Raw genomic sequence first — 16,672 nt, forward strand, 5'->3', positions numbered from 1 at the left:
CCAAAGAAGGAGAAGACTGAGGACGGCGACGGGGGAGCAATCCGAACAGATGGGGCAGGAGGAAGCCCCAGGTATGTATCAAACTTTTAATTTATGTCAGCTCTGGTACACTTTAAGGGCAACTGTAACCTTTAAAAAAACATATAGTGACCTAAGAGGAGGGGAGGCTCTGGATCCCTTAACCTTCCCGTTCCTCTCTGCGCCCCCTCGTTTCACTGGTGAACTCCCTGTTTCAGTCGTCAACTTTAATGTTGAAGAGGCCTTCGGGTCACCGAGTACTTCCGATGACGAACGGCTCCAAATTGCGCACACGCGACCACAGACTTGAGCGTTCGCAGTACGTAGCCACTTGTCTTGGAAGTAATCGGAGACCCGAGTACTTCCAAGGAGACTCGAAGGCACAGCCCGCGAGAGAGTTGGGAGAAGTAGAGATCAGAAGACGTCAGTGTGGGTGCTGCAGGAAGGGAAAGTAATTGGGGGTGCTGAGATAGGGAGAGGTCACTGTGAATGCTGGGGGAGGGGAGAGGTCACTGCTGTTAGGGAGACACCATCTTACCTGTTCCCACACAGCTGCAGGGATAGTTACATTAGAAATCCTGTATGGGACCTCTTTACTCCAAAGCGTCCCAGATGGGGAGGAGCTTCCTGCGGGTGGTGGGTGGGAATTATTGAAACCAGGGCCAGGCTTATTTTTCGCAGCCAATGGGGCCTTTAATGCGCACCCAGAGACACCCCACCCCCTCGCACGTGCCTGGGCAAAGGCATGTATAAGTTGCAGTTCTCATGCCCACCTCTCCCCCCCCCCCCCCCCATTCTCCTCTGTCCTCTTGCGCACTAGTGCCTGACTCCGATGGCTTTGGATTTTGGTAAAAAAAGGTGGGTGGGTGGGGAGTGGTTGGCATGACTGCAGCTAAAACATGCCTGCCCCCCCCCCTCCCCCCCTTTCCCATTTACAGTATTTACTTCGGCTCTGGGATCCTTTAAAAGGTTACAGCTGTCCTTTTAAAGGACAACTGAAGTGAGAGGAATATGGAGGCTTCCCTATTTATTTACTCTTCAACAATACCAGTTGCCTGGCAGCTCTGCTGGTCAATTTGGCTGCAGTAGTGTCTGAATGAAACCAGAAACAAGCATGCAGCTAATCTTGTCAAATCTGGCAATAAAGTCAGAAACACCTAATCTGCTGCATGCTTGTTCAGGGTCTATGGCTAAAAGTATTAGAGGCATGATAGCCAGGCAACTGGAAATGCTTAAAAGGAAATAAAAATGGCAGCTTCCATATCCCTCTTGTTGCCCTTTAAGAAAGGTGCTGCAAAGGTTCAAAAGAAGATGTGTGACGTCCAGAGTAAGAGGTTGTAAAGTGAAATGTCTATCCTCAGTCATTCACTGCCACAGGGTTTGTTAAAGCCGCACATAAAAATGCCTGGTAGAAATGCTGCAAAGACAATTGGAGAAAACACACCAAGGCATTACAGCAATTTGTTTACCGGAATGAATTCTTAACATTTTCAACCAGGAAGCAAGGCGACAGTTTATTAGAGCACCACACCTAGCAGCAGGTTCACTCCGCAATGCTCAGGACAAGGTTATGATCAATCAAACTTAAGTGACGGAAGAGAGAGATGTGAGCTGAGAGGTAAGAGCTAGACACTCGCTAACACTTTTAAGCCTTTAACTAACTTGTAGATTATTATTTTTAGTATTTATATAGCGCCGACATCTTCCGCAGCGCTGTACAGAGCACATGGTCTTGTCACTAAACTGTCCCTCATAATGGCCCACAATTGAATCCCTACCATAGTCATGTCTATATATGTACATAGCTCCAAACTGGCCCTTTTGGGAGCCTTGTCCCTCTTTCAGGACTTTGTCCCTCTTTCTATGTAAATATATATATTTCTCTACTAAAAAATGTGTTTGACTCTAAACTTTATCCCCATCCTTTAAATTGCTATATTACTAATTTTAAAATGTTAATATGAAGGAAAATGAACCAGGATGGAAAGTACCAGTGTGGTTTGAATTCTAAAACATTATTTTTCTTATGAAATCTTTATGGTATGTGTGACGGGGCGTGATCAGGGGTGTGGCTTATGCGTCCCTCTTTCTCATCTCAAAAACTTGGGAGATATGTATATGTAATGTGTAGTGTATGCATAGGCAAGTTTAGGGGGATTACAGCTTCCCAGGATCCCCCTCAAAACAAGGCAGTGCAGTATCTGGGGGCAGGCACAAGTTGAGACACCAGAACCGGCATCCTGCCTCTCACTTTCCTTCTCTACCAGTCCCTCACTCTCTTCTCTTTCTCCCACTCTTCTGTCTCTGTCTCACCATCTCTCTCCCACCCTTGTAACCCCTAAAAAAAATTTTTAAAAAAAAATCATTCAACATTATCTCATTCTAACTACCATTATGTATTTATATAGCACTGACATCTTCGCCTGACTGTTCTCAGAGGAGCTCACAATCTAATCCCGGCCATGTTGTTATTAAGTATTTATGTAGCACGAACATCTTCTGCAGCACTTCAACCACTTCACCTCAGGGTTGCCAACCCAATTTCTCATTTTTCCTGGACTAAATAGTCAAAAAATCTAGACACCCCAAATTTTAGATGGACAGGGGGTGGAGTCAAGGGCGGAGTCAATAGCAGGATTTTTAGATAACTTATTGTGAATTTCGGGAAAAAGAAATATAGCTGAAGCAGGTGATTACTGAATAAAGCTCATGTGAAACAGCCCTCCTGAACTGAGGAAAATTGTTTCCCCATAAAAGAAATGTGTTATACGCTACATCATAGTAATATGGTAGGACATTAGACTATGACTATGGTAGGATTAGATTGTGAGCTCCTCTGAGGTCAGTGACATGACTATGTACTCTGTAAAGTGCTGCAGAAGATGTCAGTGCTATAGAAATACATAATAATATGGTAGGACATTAGACTATGATAGGGATTAGATAGTGAGCTCCTCTGAGGACAGTCAGTGACATGACTATGTACTCCGTAAAGTGCTGCAGAAGATGTCAGTGCTATATAAATACATAATAATATGGTAGGACATTAGACTATGATAGGGATTAGATAGTGAGCTCCTCTGAGGACAGTCAGTGACATGACTATGTACTCAGTAAAGTGCTGCAGAAGATGTCAGTGCTCCATAAATACATAATAATAATAATATGGTAGGCAGGGCCGGATTTGTACTTTTTACCGCCCAAGGCCAACTATACCATCTGTATGGTTGTTATCTCTGTGTGCCCCAATGAGAATTCTCCTTACTTTCCATCATTGCTGTCACAGACAATAGCGATTTTAGTAATATACGTATAGATTATGAATTATGTTTTGAACTTTTATGTTATGTTTTCCATCTTGTTAATGATGGACTTATTGTGTCACCATGAGAGTTAGGCAGAGGTGAACCTGCAGGATAGAGCTTACAGGTCTTGCAGGGACGACACAAGTACAGGAAAGAGAGTTCAAAGGTTAAAGCTGTCCTTGTAGATAGGGATGGCTGCATAGAACAGCTTTACTGTCCCTCACTGAGCCGCCCCTAAATTTCTGGTGCCCTAGGCCATGGCCTATGTGGCCTTGCCAAAAATCCGGCCCTGATGGTAGGACATCACAGTATGACTATTGTGAGCTACATTACAGTACATTTGTGAGCTCCACTGAGCAGTCAGTGACATTACTATGTACTCTGTAAAGCACTGCTGAAAATATTGGCACTATATAAATAATAAATAAGCTTTGCAGATTGTTTACAGTCCATGGTTGCCTGTCAGACAGAAAATACGCTCATGTCCCTGAATTAATCAGTGCTGCCACAGTGGAGGTCTGTGTATATTATATAAATATATATATACATATATAATTTCTCTTTTCATTAATTTAGCAGTAATTGAACTGTTCCTCACCTCACCTCTCACAGACACTGCAGCAGGAAAACCCCTGAATGTAGTAGGGAACTGTGAATTTGCTCTGCATTTGATGCAGACATGAATGGCCTATATGTGACCTGGTCAGGACCTGGTCAGTGGTCACAGACAGCCGCCAGCCAGACCAGAGCAGCCCCGATGGAATGTGAGGAGAGGTGCAACAGCATTTACTGAGCCAGCTACTGTGCTGCATGCTGGCCAGCCGCTCCGAGGTGTAATGAGCCTGATTGTGACTCACTTGTCTGTGCACATGCTGTTCCAGTTACCTGAAGAATGCCACGAGGATAGAGGCAGCTGGAGGCGGAGCCAGACACGCTAGAGGACGCTAAGAGAGAGAGAAGCGATCTTACTGGCTGAGGAGTGAAGCTGAGTGATGTTTTGCAGCAATAGGGAGGAGCTGCAGTACATCACAATGGGACGCACGCACATTTAAACGGACACACACTGCAAAAATACGGACAGTAAGGGCCCGTTCAGACTGCAAAACGCGGACGGCCACGCATGCAGAACGCAACGCGTACGAACGCACGCCATCCGCGTTCGTATGCGTTGCGTGGCTGATCCCATCACTGAAAAGTGAATGGGACAGCCGCGCGTTTTTGTAAAATCTGCGTGCAGCATGCGTTCCCGGACCGCACAGGTCCGGAACGCATGCAGTGTGAACATCAGACAGTGCACTCTATGCACTGTCTGATGTCCTGCGTGTCGGCCCCCCGCACGCGTTTCCAAAACACGGCTGGAAACACGTGCAGTCTGAACGGGCCCTAAGGACGGGGCTATTTTGCCTAATTTTTTACGGACTGTCCGTGAATTGACAGACGCTTGGCAACACTGTTTCACCTCCAAGGTTTTTTCCCCTTAAACACCAGAACAATAGCACACCTTCTATTCAATCGCCTATAACTTTATTACTACTTATCACAACGAAACAATCTATATCTTCTTTTTTTTTCGTGACCAATTAGGCTTTCTTTGCGTGGTACTTTTTGCTAAGAATTATTTTATTCTAAATGCATTTTAATAGGAATAATAAGAAAAGAATGGGGAAATAAATTATTTCTCAGTTTTCAGCCATTATAGTTTTATAATAATACATGCTACCGTAATAAAAACCCACATTTGCCCATTTGTCTCAGTTATTGCAACGTTTAAAAATTTTCCCTAGTAGAATGTATGGCGCCAATATGTTATTTGGAAATAAAGGTGCATTTTTTCCAATTTTGCGCCCATCACTATTTACAAGAATAGGTGAGAGAGAACAAGAGAAATGCTGGCACTGCTGCAGTGGCTTAATTTATTGTAGCAAAAGTGAACATCGATGGTATCAAACCTTGTACAAAAATGCATAAAAAAGATGGTGCACATACCAAGTGAGGGAGGAGGCACTGTGGGTGGCAGTGGGTGCCGGGTTCAGGACGCCTGACAGCCGTTTCGCACACAGCTGCGCTTCTACAGAGGCTCAGTTCCCATTACGACTGGCTTCTGGATAAATAACGCTAGAGAGCCGGCGTGTGATGTCATGTCACGTGTTCACACCACCCTAATTTCCTCAATACGCATGCGTTCATCGTGGTGACGTCAAAACGTACGCGTACGTAAATTCACCAGCCGCTACGAATTTACGCATGCCATATTGATACATTCCACATTGGTCCTCTTCGACGATTGGTACGTTCGCTCTTTACCTGCCAGACACGATTAGTGGTGTACATGATGTGGTGACCTTACGGAAGGTTCTACGTGGGGGAGACCACAAGGTCCCTAAATGAACGCTTTAGGGAGCACCACGGTTGTTTGAAGTCAGGCAATGGATCCCCACAAGGGATCAGCACATGCGAGAGAAACACAATAGTGACCCCACCAAACTAAGATTTGCTGGAATAATACAAGTCCCCCCTGGATCAAGAGGTGGAGATAGGGAAAAGAGACTGAAAAGAGAATAAGTCATGCTGATCCTACAATCAGGAGCTATGGGACCATTGGGTCTCAATGATTACATGGATCTTTCATGTTTCTTAGATCCCTAGATACTCTCTACTGTTATTTGTCTATAGCCTTTACATGTATAACTCTTAATTGATATTGTTCTGATTTATACTGCTGTATTTCAATCATCTTAGCTTGGGCCGTCCCAGGCTTGACCCTCCTCCCACCACCCTCTATCCGCTTACCCCCTGCACGACTTTCTGTGCAGGGAGTACGCTTTTAGTTTAATCCCCCCCCTCCCTCATTTCCGCAGTCCGATGCACATGGACTGATCCATTCATGTACAATGGAACACTTAACACTGAGGGCCCGTTTCCACTAGAGCGAATCTGCATGCGTTTCCTGCATGCAGATTCGCATAGACAATACAAGTGGATGGGACTGTTTCCACTTGTCAGGATTTCTGAGCGTTTTTCTGTGCAAAAAAAAAAATCTGCACGGCAGAGCCATCAGAATTCGCATACTGCTATGCGATTCGCATACAATGTATTTAATAGGAAATTCGCATGCAGTTTTGGCATGCAAATTTTCATGCAAATTCGCATACGATTTCGCACAGACACAATGGGAAAGCACACAGGCACTGCCATGGTTAAATTCGCATACATAGTCATCCATGTGAAATCGTATGCAAATTCCGAATTGCCGGACGCATGTACCAATATGGCATGCGTACATTTGTAGTGTCAGGCGTATTTATGTACGCGTACGTTTTGACGGCAACACATGCGTATTGCGGAGATTAGGGCGGCATAAACGCGTGACGTCACATGCCAGTTTTCTGGCGCTATTTATCCAGAAGCTATTCGTAATGGGAACTCAGCCTCCGCAGAAGCGCAGGTGTGCGCGAAACGGCTGTCAGACATCCTGTACCCGGCACCCACCACCACCCACAGTGCCTCCTCCCTCACCTTGGTATGTGCACCATCTTTTTTATGCATTTCGTACAAGGTTTGATACCATCGATGTTCACTTTTGCTACAATAAATTAAGCCACTGCAGCAGTGCCAGCATTTCTCTTGTTTTGTTCTCTCTCACCTATTGATGTACTAACGACTACTGCTAGCTTGAACACGCTGATGAAGGGCATCTAGGAAGAGGCACACGCTACTCCACTAGTGCATGTTCCACAGTCATACTGTATCTGTACTGCATTCTAAGGCAAGAGAGTACAACGATAGGTTGGCACTAGATGCACAGACAGGCAGATCCAGGGGGTTGCAGGTGGACACTCCGTGCCTCCAGTCAAGAAGACAACAATATAACCAGTAGGAAAGAAATTATGTATCCGGGCACCAGCCAGCAGTAATGCTTAGATCACATCTTTATTGCATCCACCTGGAATTCCAAACAACGATATGTACAGTCGGCCTAACAGCCGTTTCGCAGGAGCACCTGCTTCTTCAGAGCTGTTGCCTCTGAAGAAGCAGGTGCTCCTGCGAAACGGCTGTTAGGCCGACTGTACATATCGTTGTTTGGAATTCCAGGTGGATGCAATAAAGGTGTGATCTAAGCATTACTACTGGCTGGTGCCCGGATACATAATTTCTTTCCTACTGGTTGTATCTGTACTGCAGTGCCAACCTACCGCCATCTTTCATATCTGCTTCACTATTTACAAGCTCATGATTTAAAAAGTAACAGTAATATACCCTCAACATACATATTAAAAAAAGTTCAGTCCCTAAGGTAACTATTTATGGTTTGTTTGTTTGTTTTTTTCTTATGTGATTTTTTTTTATACAAAAAAACAAAAACAATTTTTTTTCCAATTTTTTTTGTAGACTGGACATGTTAGACATTTCAGACCAATTTTATCAAGAATTGTATGGTGTGTGATGTATTGTCAACTACTTAATGTGCAGTTCCAATCAAATGTTTCTGAGCTTTCAATTATTTTATTCATGTGTGGTACATTGGTCAGATTTTTGAATTGTTACAATCAGTCAGAAAAATTGACTGACTGCTTCTTGAATTGAACAGATATTTAAAAAATTGTATGTGTGTGTGGCCACCTTAAGGCTATGTTTGGTGTATAGGTTAGTAGGTGTCTGCTCTGTAGCAGGAGGCAGTTGGTGTATAGGTTAGTAGGTGTCTGTTGTGCAGCAGGAGGCAGTTGGTGTATAGGTTAGTAGATGTCTGCTGTGTAGCAGGAGGCAGTTGGTGTATAGGTTAGTAGGTGTCTGCTGTGCAGCAGGAGGCAGTTGGTGTACAGGTTATTAGCTGTCTGCTGTGCAGCAGGAGACAGTTGGTGTATAGATTAGTAGGTGTCTGTTAAGTAGCAGGAGGCAGTTGGTGTATAGGTTAGTAGATGTCTGTTGTGCAGCAGGAGGCAGTTGGTGTATAGGTTAGTTGGTGTCTGTTGTGCAGCAGGAGGCATTTGGCGTATAATACAATACAATACAATAACATTTCTATAGCGCTTTTCTCCCATAGGACTCAAAGCGCTTAGGCTCTCTCAGATTCAGTAATTAGTAGGATGAAGTATTCACACAACAAAAGTTATATTTCTGCAAATGCCAGACTGAACAGGTGGGTTTTCAGTCTGGATTTAAACACATCCAGGGATGGGGCTGTCCTGATCTGTTGAGGTAAGGAGTTCCAAAACGTAGGGGCAGCATGACAGAAGGCTCTGGGACCAAAAGTTTCTAAGTGGACTCTGGGTATGACTAGATTATTAGAACCTGTGGATCTGAGAATGCGGGGATTGCTTCGCAGCTGTAACATATCTTTCATGTATCCAGGGCCTAGATTATTCAGGGATTTAAATGTCAATAGGCCGATCTTGAATAGGACCCTCCATTCTATAGGTAGCCAGTGAAGGGAATGCAGGACTGGCGTTATGTGGCAGTGACGGGGTTGGTTAGTTAGCAGTCTGGCAGCAGTATTCTGTATCAGCTGTAGCCGGTACAAGGCCTTTTTTGGAAGGCCAGTGTAGAGAGCATTGCAGTAGTCCAGTCGGGATGTGATGAAGGCGTGGACTAAGGTTGGCAGATCTTCTGGGGGTATGAGGTGCTTGATTTTTGCAATGTTCTTCAGGTGAAAATAGGATGATTTCACCACAGCAGAGATTTGAGTTCTGAAGTTTAAATCCCCATCAATTAGAACTCCCAGGCTACGCACATGATCAGAGCTGCGTAGATCCGTGCCTCCTATTCCCAGTGGTGAAGACTGCAAGTTAAGTTGTTTTGTTATCATGCTCTGCCCTCCAATCAGAAGGACTTCAGTTTTGTCTGAATTTAGTTTCAGCCAGTTGTCATTCATCCATTGCTGTAGTTCACGTAAGCAGGCGTTTATAGTTAGAGTTGGGTCTGTCACACCAGGCTTGAAGGAAAGATATAGTTGGGTGTCGTCTGCATAGCAGTGGTATGTCAGGCCATGTTTTTGGATTAGTTTTCCCAACGGTAGCATGTAAATCGTGAAAAGCAGGGGAGAGAGGATTGAGCCCTGGGGCACCCCATACTTAAGTGTTACAGGGGTGGACAGGAAGGGCCCCATAGACACTTTGTGGGTTCTGCCACTCAAGAAGGATTGGAACCACTGAAGTACTATGCCATCAATGCCGCAGTATTCCTGTAGCCTGTTTATCAAGATGTCATGGTCAACTGTGTCAAAGGCTGCAGAAAGGTCTAGCAGTATGAGGATCGAGCACTCTCCTCTGTCTCTTGCCATGAGCAGGTGGTTGCATATTTGGATGAGGGCAGTTTCAGTGCTGGTGTGCAACAGGTGTCTGTTGTGCAGCAGGAGGCATTTGGCGTATAGGTTAGTAGGTGTCTGCTGTGTAGCAGGAGGCAGTCGGTGTACAGGTTAGTAGGTGTCTGCTGTGCAGCAGGAGGCAGTTGGTGTATAGGTTAGTAGGTGTCGTGCAGCAGGAGGCAGTTGGTGTATAGGTTAGTTGGTGTCTGTTGTGTAGCAGGAGGCAGTTGGTGTATAGGTTAGTAGGTGTCGTGCAGCAAAAGGCAGTTGGTGTATAGGTTAGTTGGTGTATGTTGTGTAGCAGGAGGCAGTTGATGTACAGGTTAGTAGATTTCTGTTGTGCAGCAGGAGGCAGTTGGTGTATAGGTTAGTTGGTGTCTGTTGTGCAGCAGGAGGCAGTTGGTGTATAGGTTAGTAGGTGTCTGCTGTGTAGCAGGAGGCAGTTGGTGTATAGGTTAGTAGGTGTCTGCTGTGTAGCAGGAGGCAGTTGGTGTACAGGTTAGTAGATGTCTGTTGTGCAGCAGGAGGCAGTTGGTGTATAGGTTAGTAGGTGTCTGCTGTGTAGCAGGAGGCAGTTGGTGTACAGGTTAGTAGATGTCTGTTGTGCAGCAGGAGGCAGTTGGTGTATAGGTTAGTAGGTGTCTGCTGTGTAGCAGGAGGCAGTTGGTGTATAGGTTAGTTGGTGTCTGTTGTGTAGCAGGAGGCAGTTGGTGTACAGGTTAGTAGATGTCTGTTGTGCAGCAGGAGGCAGTTGGTGTATAGGTTAGTAGGTGTCTGTTATGTAGCAGGAGGCAGTTGGTGTATAGGTTAGTAGATGTCTGTTGTGCAGCAGGAGGCAGTTGGTGTATAGGTTAGTTGGAGTCTGTTGTGCAGCAGGAGGCATTTGGCGTATAGGTGTCTGTTGTGCAGCAGGAGGCATTTGGCGTATAGGTTAGTAGGTGTCTGCTGTGTAGCAGGAGGCAGTCGGTGTATAGGTTAGTAGGTGTCTGCTGTGCAGCAGGAGGCAGTTGGTGTATAGGTTAGTAGGTGTCGTGCAGCAGGAGGCAGTTGGTGTATAGGTTAGTAGGTGTCGTGCAGCAAAAGGCAGTTGGTGTATAGGTTAGTTGGTGTCTGTTGTGTAGCAGGAGGCAGTTGATGTACAGGTTAGTAGATTTCTGTTGTGCAGCAGGAGGCAGTTGGTGTATAGGTTAGTTGGTGTCTGTTGTGCAGCAGGAGGCAGTTGGTGTATAGGTTAGTAGGTGTCTGCTGTGTAGCAGGAGGCAGTTGGTGTATAGGTTAGTAGGTGTCTGCTGTGTAGCAGGAGGCAGTTGGTGTACAGGTTAGTAGATGTCTGTTGTGCAGCAGGAGGCAGTTGGTGTATAGGTTAGTAGGTGTCTGCTGTGTAGCAGGAGGCAGTTGGTGTACAGGTTAGAAGATGTCTGCTGTGTAGCAGGAGGCAGTTGGTGTATAGGTTAGTTGGTGTCTGTTGTGTAGCAGGAGGCAGTTGGTGTACAGGTTAGTAGATGTCTGTTGTGCAGCAGGAGGCAGTTGGTGTATAGGTTAGTAGGTGTCTGCTGTGTAGCAGGAGGCAGTTGGTGTACAGGTTAGTAGATGTATGTTGTGCAGCAGGAGACAGTTGGTGTATAGGTTAGTAGGTGTCTGCTGTGTAGCAGGAGGCAGTTGGTGTACAGGTTAGTAGATGTTTGCTGTGTAGCAGGAGGCAGTTGGTGTATAGGTTAGTAGGTGTCTGCTGTGTAGCAGGAGGCAGTTGGTGTATAGGTTAGTTGGTGTCTGCTGTGTAGCAGGAGGCAGTTGGTGTATAGGTTAGTAGGTGTCTGCTGTGTAGCAGGAGGCAGTTGGTGTATAGGTTAGTAGATGTTTGCTGTGTAGTAGGAGGCAGTTGGTGTATAGGTTAGTAGGTGTCTGCTGTGTAGCAGTAGGCAGTTGGTGTATAGGTTAGTTGGTGTCTGTTGTATAGCAGGAGGCAGTTGGTGTACAGGTTAGTAGATGTTTGCTGTGTAGTAGGAGGCAGTTGGTGTATAGTTTAGTAGGTGTCTGCTGTGTAGCAGGAGGCAGTTGGTGTATAGGTTAGTAGGTGTCTGCTGTGTAGCAGGAGGCAGTTGGTGTACAGGTTAGTAGATGTTTGCTGTGTAGCAGGAGGCAGTTGGTGTATAGGTTAGTAGGTGTCTGCTGTGTAGCAGGAGGCAGTTGGTGTATAGGTTAGTTGGTGTCTGCTGTGTAGCAGGAGGCAGTTGGTGTATAGGTTAGTAGGTGTCTGCTGTGTAGCAGGAGGCAGTTGGTGTATAGGTTAGTAGATGTTTGCTGTGTAGTAGGAGGCAGTTGGTGTATAGGTTAGTAGGTGTCTGCTGTGTAGCAGTAGGCAGTTGGTGTATAGGTTAGTTGGTGTCTGTTGTATAGCAGGAGGCAGTTGGTGTACAGGTTAGTAGATGTCTGTTGTGCAGAAGGAGGCAGTTGGTGTATAGGTTAGTAGGTGTCTGCTGTGTAGCAGGAGGAAGTTGGTGTACAGGTTAGTAGATGTATGTTGTGCAGCAGGAGGCAGTTGGTGTATAGGTTAGTAGGTGTCTGCTGTGTAGCAGGAGGCAGTTGGTGTATAGGTTAGTTGGTGTCTGCTGTGTAGCAGGAGGCAGTTGGTGTATAGGTTAGTAGAGATGTCCTGAACAGTTTGCCTGGCGGGTAGTTTGTGCGAATATCAGCTGCCCGCGGCGGGTAGCGGACACATAGCGCGTTCCACCTGCCTCCTATACCTCGTCATTGGGTTAAACTTTGACCCTCTACATCACAGTCAATAGACGATAAGGCTGCACTCACCCATGGACCCCCACCCCCCTATAAAAATGCTGCGGCATTGGCTATGTTCTCACTCTGCTGAACTTGCTATAGTTAGTGATAGGAAGGGAGAGGAAGGGAGAGACATTTAGAGATAGGGAAAGTGTTAGTTATGCTGTTGTTAGCTTGATCCTCGCTCAATGGTGTTAGCTTGCTCCTCACTCAATGTTTTTTTTGTGCGTGACCACAAACATAGATACAGCCCTGTCGCAGCTGAGCCTAGTTGCTGACTGCCAAGCCCAGCACACTCTGTATTACCATTGCATATCTTTTCACTGCGTTTGTGATTTGACTTACTAAAGTGTAGCTGTCTTTGTGGGTGACACTGCATAAATAGAACCCACAGACAGTTGCCAGGCCAGCTTGGATTTGTAGTCCTACACTAGCAGCACGCTGTATTATACCATTGCATATCTTTTCACTGCATTAGTGATTTAACTTACTATACCATAGCTCCCTTTTTGGGTGACACTGCATACAGCCCACAGAGAGACAGGGACAGTTAGCTAGGCTGTTCTTTATTGCTGAAACCACCCCCAAAATTTTCCCAGGGACTTTGGAGTGTATCCCCCTCTGGAATGCCCCCCTTCAGGTGTTAGACCCCTTGAAACATCTTTTCCATCACTTTTGTGGCCAGAAACAGTGTTTGTAGTTTTTAAAGTTCGCCTGCCTATTAAAGTCTACAACGAGTACAACGATTCGCAGACTTTTGCGGAAGTTCGCGTCCGCGGCCCGCGAACCTAAAATCTGAGGTTCGAGCCATCTCTATAGGTTAGTAGGTGTCTGCTGTGCATAGGTGTGTGTGGTACATTGGTCAGATTTTTGAGCATTTCCAATCAGTCAGAAAAATTGATTGCTATTCCTGAATTGAAAAGATATTTAAAAAAATGTATGGTGTGCTTGGCCACCTTAATATGTTTGTATACGTTAGCAGGTGTCTGCTGTGCAGCAGGAGGCAGTTGGTGTATAGGTTAGCAGGTGTCTGCTGTGCAGCAGGAGGCAGTTGGTATATAGGTTAGTAGGTGTCTGCTGTGTAGCAGGAGGCAGTTGGTATATAGGTTAGCAGGTGTCTGCTGTGCAGCAGGAGGCAGTTGGTGTACAGGTTAGTAGGTGTCTGCTGTGTAGCAGGAGGCAGTTGGTGTATAGGTTAGTAGGTGTCTGCTGTGCAGCAGGAGGCAGTTGGTGTATAGGTTAGTAGGTGTCTGCTGTGCAGCAGGAGGCAGTTGGTGTATAGGTTAGTAGGTGTCTGCTGTGCAGCAGGAGGCAGTTGGTGTATAGGTTAGTTGGTGTCTGTTGTGCAGCAGGAGGCAGTTGGTGTATAGGTTAGTAGGTGTCTGCTGTGTAGCAGGAGGCAGTTGGTGTATAGGTTAGTAGTAGTGTTGGGCGAACATCTAGATGTTCGGGTTCGGGCCGAACAGGCCGAACATGTCCGCGATGTTCGGGTGTTCGACCCGAACTCCGAACATAATGGAAGTCAATGGGGACCCGAACTTTTGTGGTTTGTAAAGCCTCCTTACATGCTACATACCCCAAATTTACAGGGTATGTGCACCTTGGGAGTGGGTACAAGAGGAAAAAAAAATTTAGCAAAAAGAGCTTATAGTTTTTGAGAAAATCGATTTTAAAGTTTCAAAGGGAAAACTGTCTTTTAAATGCGGGAAATGTCTGTTTTCTTTGCACAGGTAACATGCTTTTTGTCGGCATGCAGTCATAAATGTAATACATATAAGAGGTTCCAGGAAAAGGGACCGGTAATGCTAACCCAGCAGCAGCACACGTGATGGAACAGGAGGAGGGTGGCGCAGGAGGAGAAGGCCACGCTTTGAGACACAACAACCCAGGCCTTGCATGAGGACAAGAAGCGTGCGGATAGCATGCTTTGTACCACCATGCAGTCATAAATGTAATAAAGATAAGTGGTTCAATAAACAGGGACCACGCGGCAACGCTAACCCAGCAGCAGCAGCAGCAGCAGCACACGTGATGGAACAGGAGGAGGCGCAGGAGGAGAAGGCCACGCTTTGTGAGACACAACAACCCAGGCCTTGCATGAGGACAAAAAGCGTGCGGATAGCATGCTTTGTACCGCCATGTAGTCATAAATGTAATAAAGATAAGAGGTTCCATAAACAGGGACCGGCAACGGTAACCCAGCAGCAGCAGCAGCAGCAGCAGCACACGTGATGGAACAGGAGGAGGCGCAGGAGGAGAAGGCCACGCTTTGTGAGACACAACAACCCAGGCCTTGCATGAGGACAAAAAGCGTGCGGATATAGCAGCAATGCTTTTTGCCGCCATGCAGTCATAAATGTAATACAGATGAGAGGTTCAATAAACAGGGACCGGAAACGCTAAACCATCCCAGATGTTCATCGGTCATGTTACTTGGTTGGGGTCCAGGAGTGTTGCGTAGTCGTTTCCAATCCAGGATTGATTCATTTTAATTTGAGTCAGACGGTCTGCATTTTCTGTGGAGAGGCGGATACGCCGATCTGTGATGATGCCTCCGGCAGCACTGAAACAGCGTTCCGACATAACGCTGGCTGCCGGGCAAGCCAGCACCTCTATTGCGTACATTGCCAGTTCGTGCCAGGTGTCTAGCTTCATGCCCGGTTTCAGGTCCAGCGGTGCCAGCCACAAATCCGTCTGTTCCTTTATTCCCCTCCAAATTTCCTCCCCTGTGTGCTGCTTATCCCCAAGGCAGATCAGCTTCAGCAACGCTTGCTGACGCATGCCAACAGCTGTGCTGCACTGCTTCCACGATCCTACTGCTGCTGGTGCTGGGTTAGCGTTTCCGGATGAGGTACAGCTTTGAGATGCGTTGGAGGAGAAGGAGTCAGAGAGGTAGGTGCTGCTGTTGTTATCCAGTGGGAGGGACGGCGGTGCAGCTGTTTGCGGCGTGGGCAACACCCGCGCCGTAGCAGGTGAGGAATCACTGCCAGGCTCCACAAGGTTCACCCAGTGCGCGGTAAGGGAGATGTATCGACCCTGGCCGAACGCACTTGTCCAGGTGTCAGTGGTGAGGTGAACCTTGCAGGCAACGGCATTCTTCAAGTTTCGGGTTATTTAGCTGACCACGTGCTCATGCAACTCAGGCACTGCAGAGCGCGCAAAGTGGTAGCGGCTGGGAACCACGTAACGTGGGATGGCCACTGACATCATGCCCTTGAAGCTGTTTGTCTCCACCACTCGATATGGCAGCATTTCGCAGGCCAGAAGCTTGGCTATGCTGGCTGGCTGTTACTGCCACGGCCCGCGGGTCATTTGCTGGCAATTTCCTCTTGTGCTCAAACATCTCAGAGACAGACAACTCAACCGTAGCACTGCACACCGAAGGGCTGTTGGTTGTTGTGTTTGATGAACACTGGGAGACCTCAAGAGCACTAGTCCGGAAAGTGACAGTGTCAGCATCGTCTGATGTTTGTGAATGTTGTGAACCACGCAATGGCTGGGCTACTGCTGCTGCTGAGGCGGGTCTGGTGGTGAGTCTGGTGAACCCAAGGGAGGCAGTGTTGCTGGTGGTACGGTGGTACCCTGTCCTGCCGCGTTTGCCCACAGAGTGGGATGTTTGGATAGAATGTGGCGGCTCATGCTGGTGGTGGAGAGGTTGTTAATACTTTTCCCCCTGCTCAGGCGGGTCTTGCACACCTTGCAAATCGCCATGGTAACATCCTCAGTGCAGTCTTCAAAGAAAGCCCAGACTTTAACTGGCTGAGGACTCGGACCTCGTGCGTGATGTGCTGGTGCTGCTTAACCCACTGCTGGACGCTTGAGAGGTCATCCAAGTAATTATCTGGTCCTGTTCTTTTGGATCTGTGAGGGTTGTTGTCCTGGACAACATGGGCAGTATTGAGTGGGTTTTCTTGGGTGCTCCCCTGTGGCCTGTACGTGAACCGTCAGGGGAAACACCTCTTCCCTTGCCCCTCCCTCTTTCACCGGATTTCTTCCTCATTTCACTTAAAGTACACGCTGACTGGCAGCAGTACAGTGGCAGTACAGAAATGCTATACAGTGGTGGGTGAGCGGTGTACCACTATTGTCAGCAGTGACACAGAGCACAATGCTATACAGTGGCGGGTGAGCGGTGTACTACTGTTCCCAGCAGAATCAGAGTGGCAGTAAACAATGGTATATAGTCTGGCTGAGCGGTGTACACAGAGTGTCAGTAAACAATGGTATATAGTCTGGCTGAGCGGTGTACACACAATGCTATATAGTCTGC

At 46.8% G+C, this 16,672-nt stretch overlaps 1 protein-coding gene across 2 annotated transcripts in view; it reads left to right on the forward strand.

Moving 5' to 3' along the window:
• Positions 1-1,559: 1,559 nt before the first annotated feature.
• The window catches only part of LOC137558120 (beta-1,3-galactosyl-O-glycosyl-glycoprotein beta-1,6-N-acetylglucosaminyltransferase 4-like), a 79,231-nt gene continuing 64,118 nt past the window's right edge, over positions 1,560-16,672 (forward strand). For both annotated transcript variants that reach the window (XM_068271717.1, XM_068271720.1), the window contains exon 1: positions 1,560-1,636. The gene's annotated coding sequence lies outside the window, so the exon portion shown is untranslated. The remainder of the gene's footprint in view (positions 1,637-16,672) is intronic.

This window comes from Hyperolius riggenbachi, chromosome 1 (genome assembly GCF_040937935.1).
Source record: "Hyperolius riggenbachi isolate aHypRig1 chromosome 1, aHypRig1.pri, whole genome shotgun sequence".
Classification (NCBI taxonomy): Eukaryota; Metazoa; Chordata; class Amphibia; order Anura; family Hyperoliidae; genus Hyperolius; species Hyperolius riggenbachi.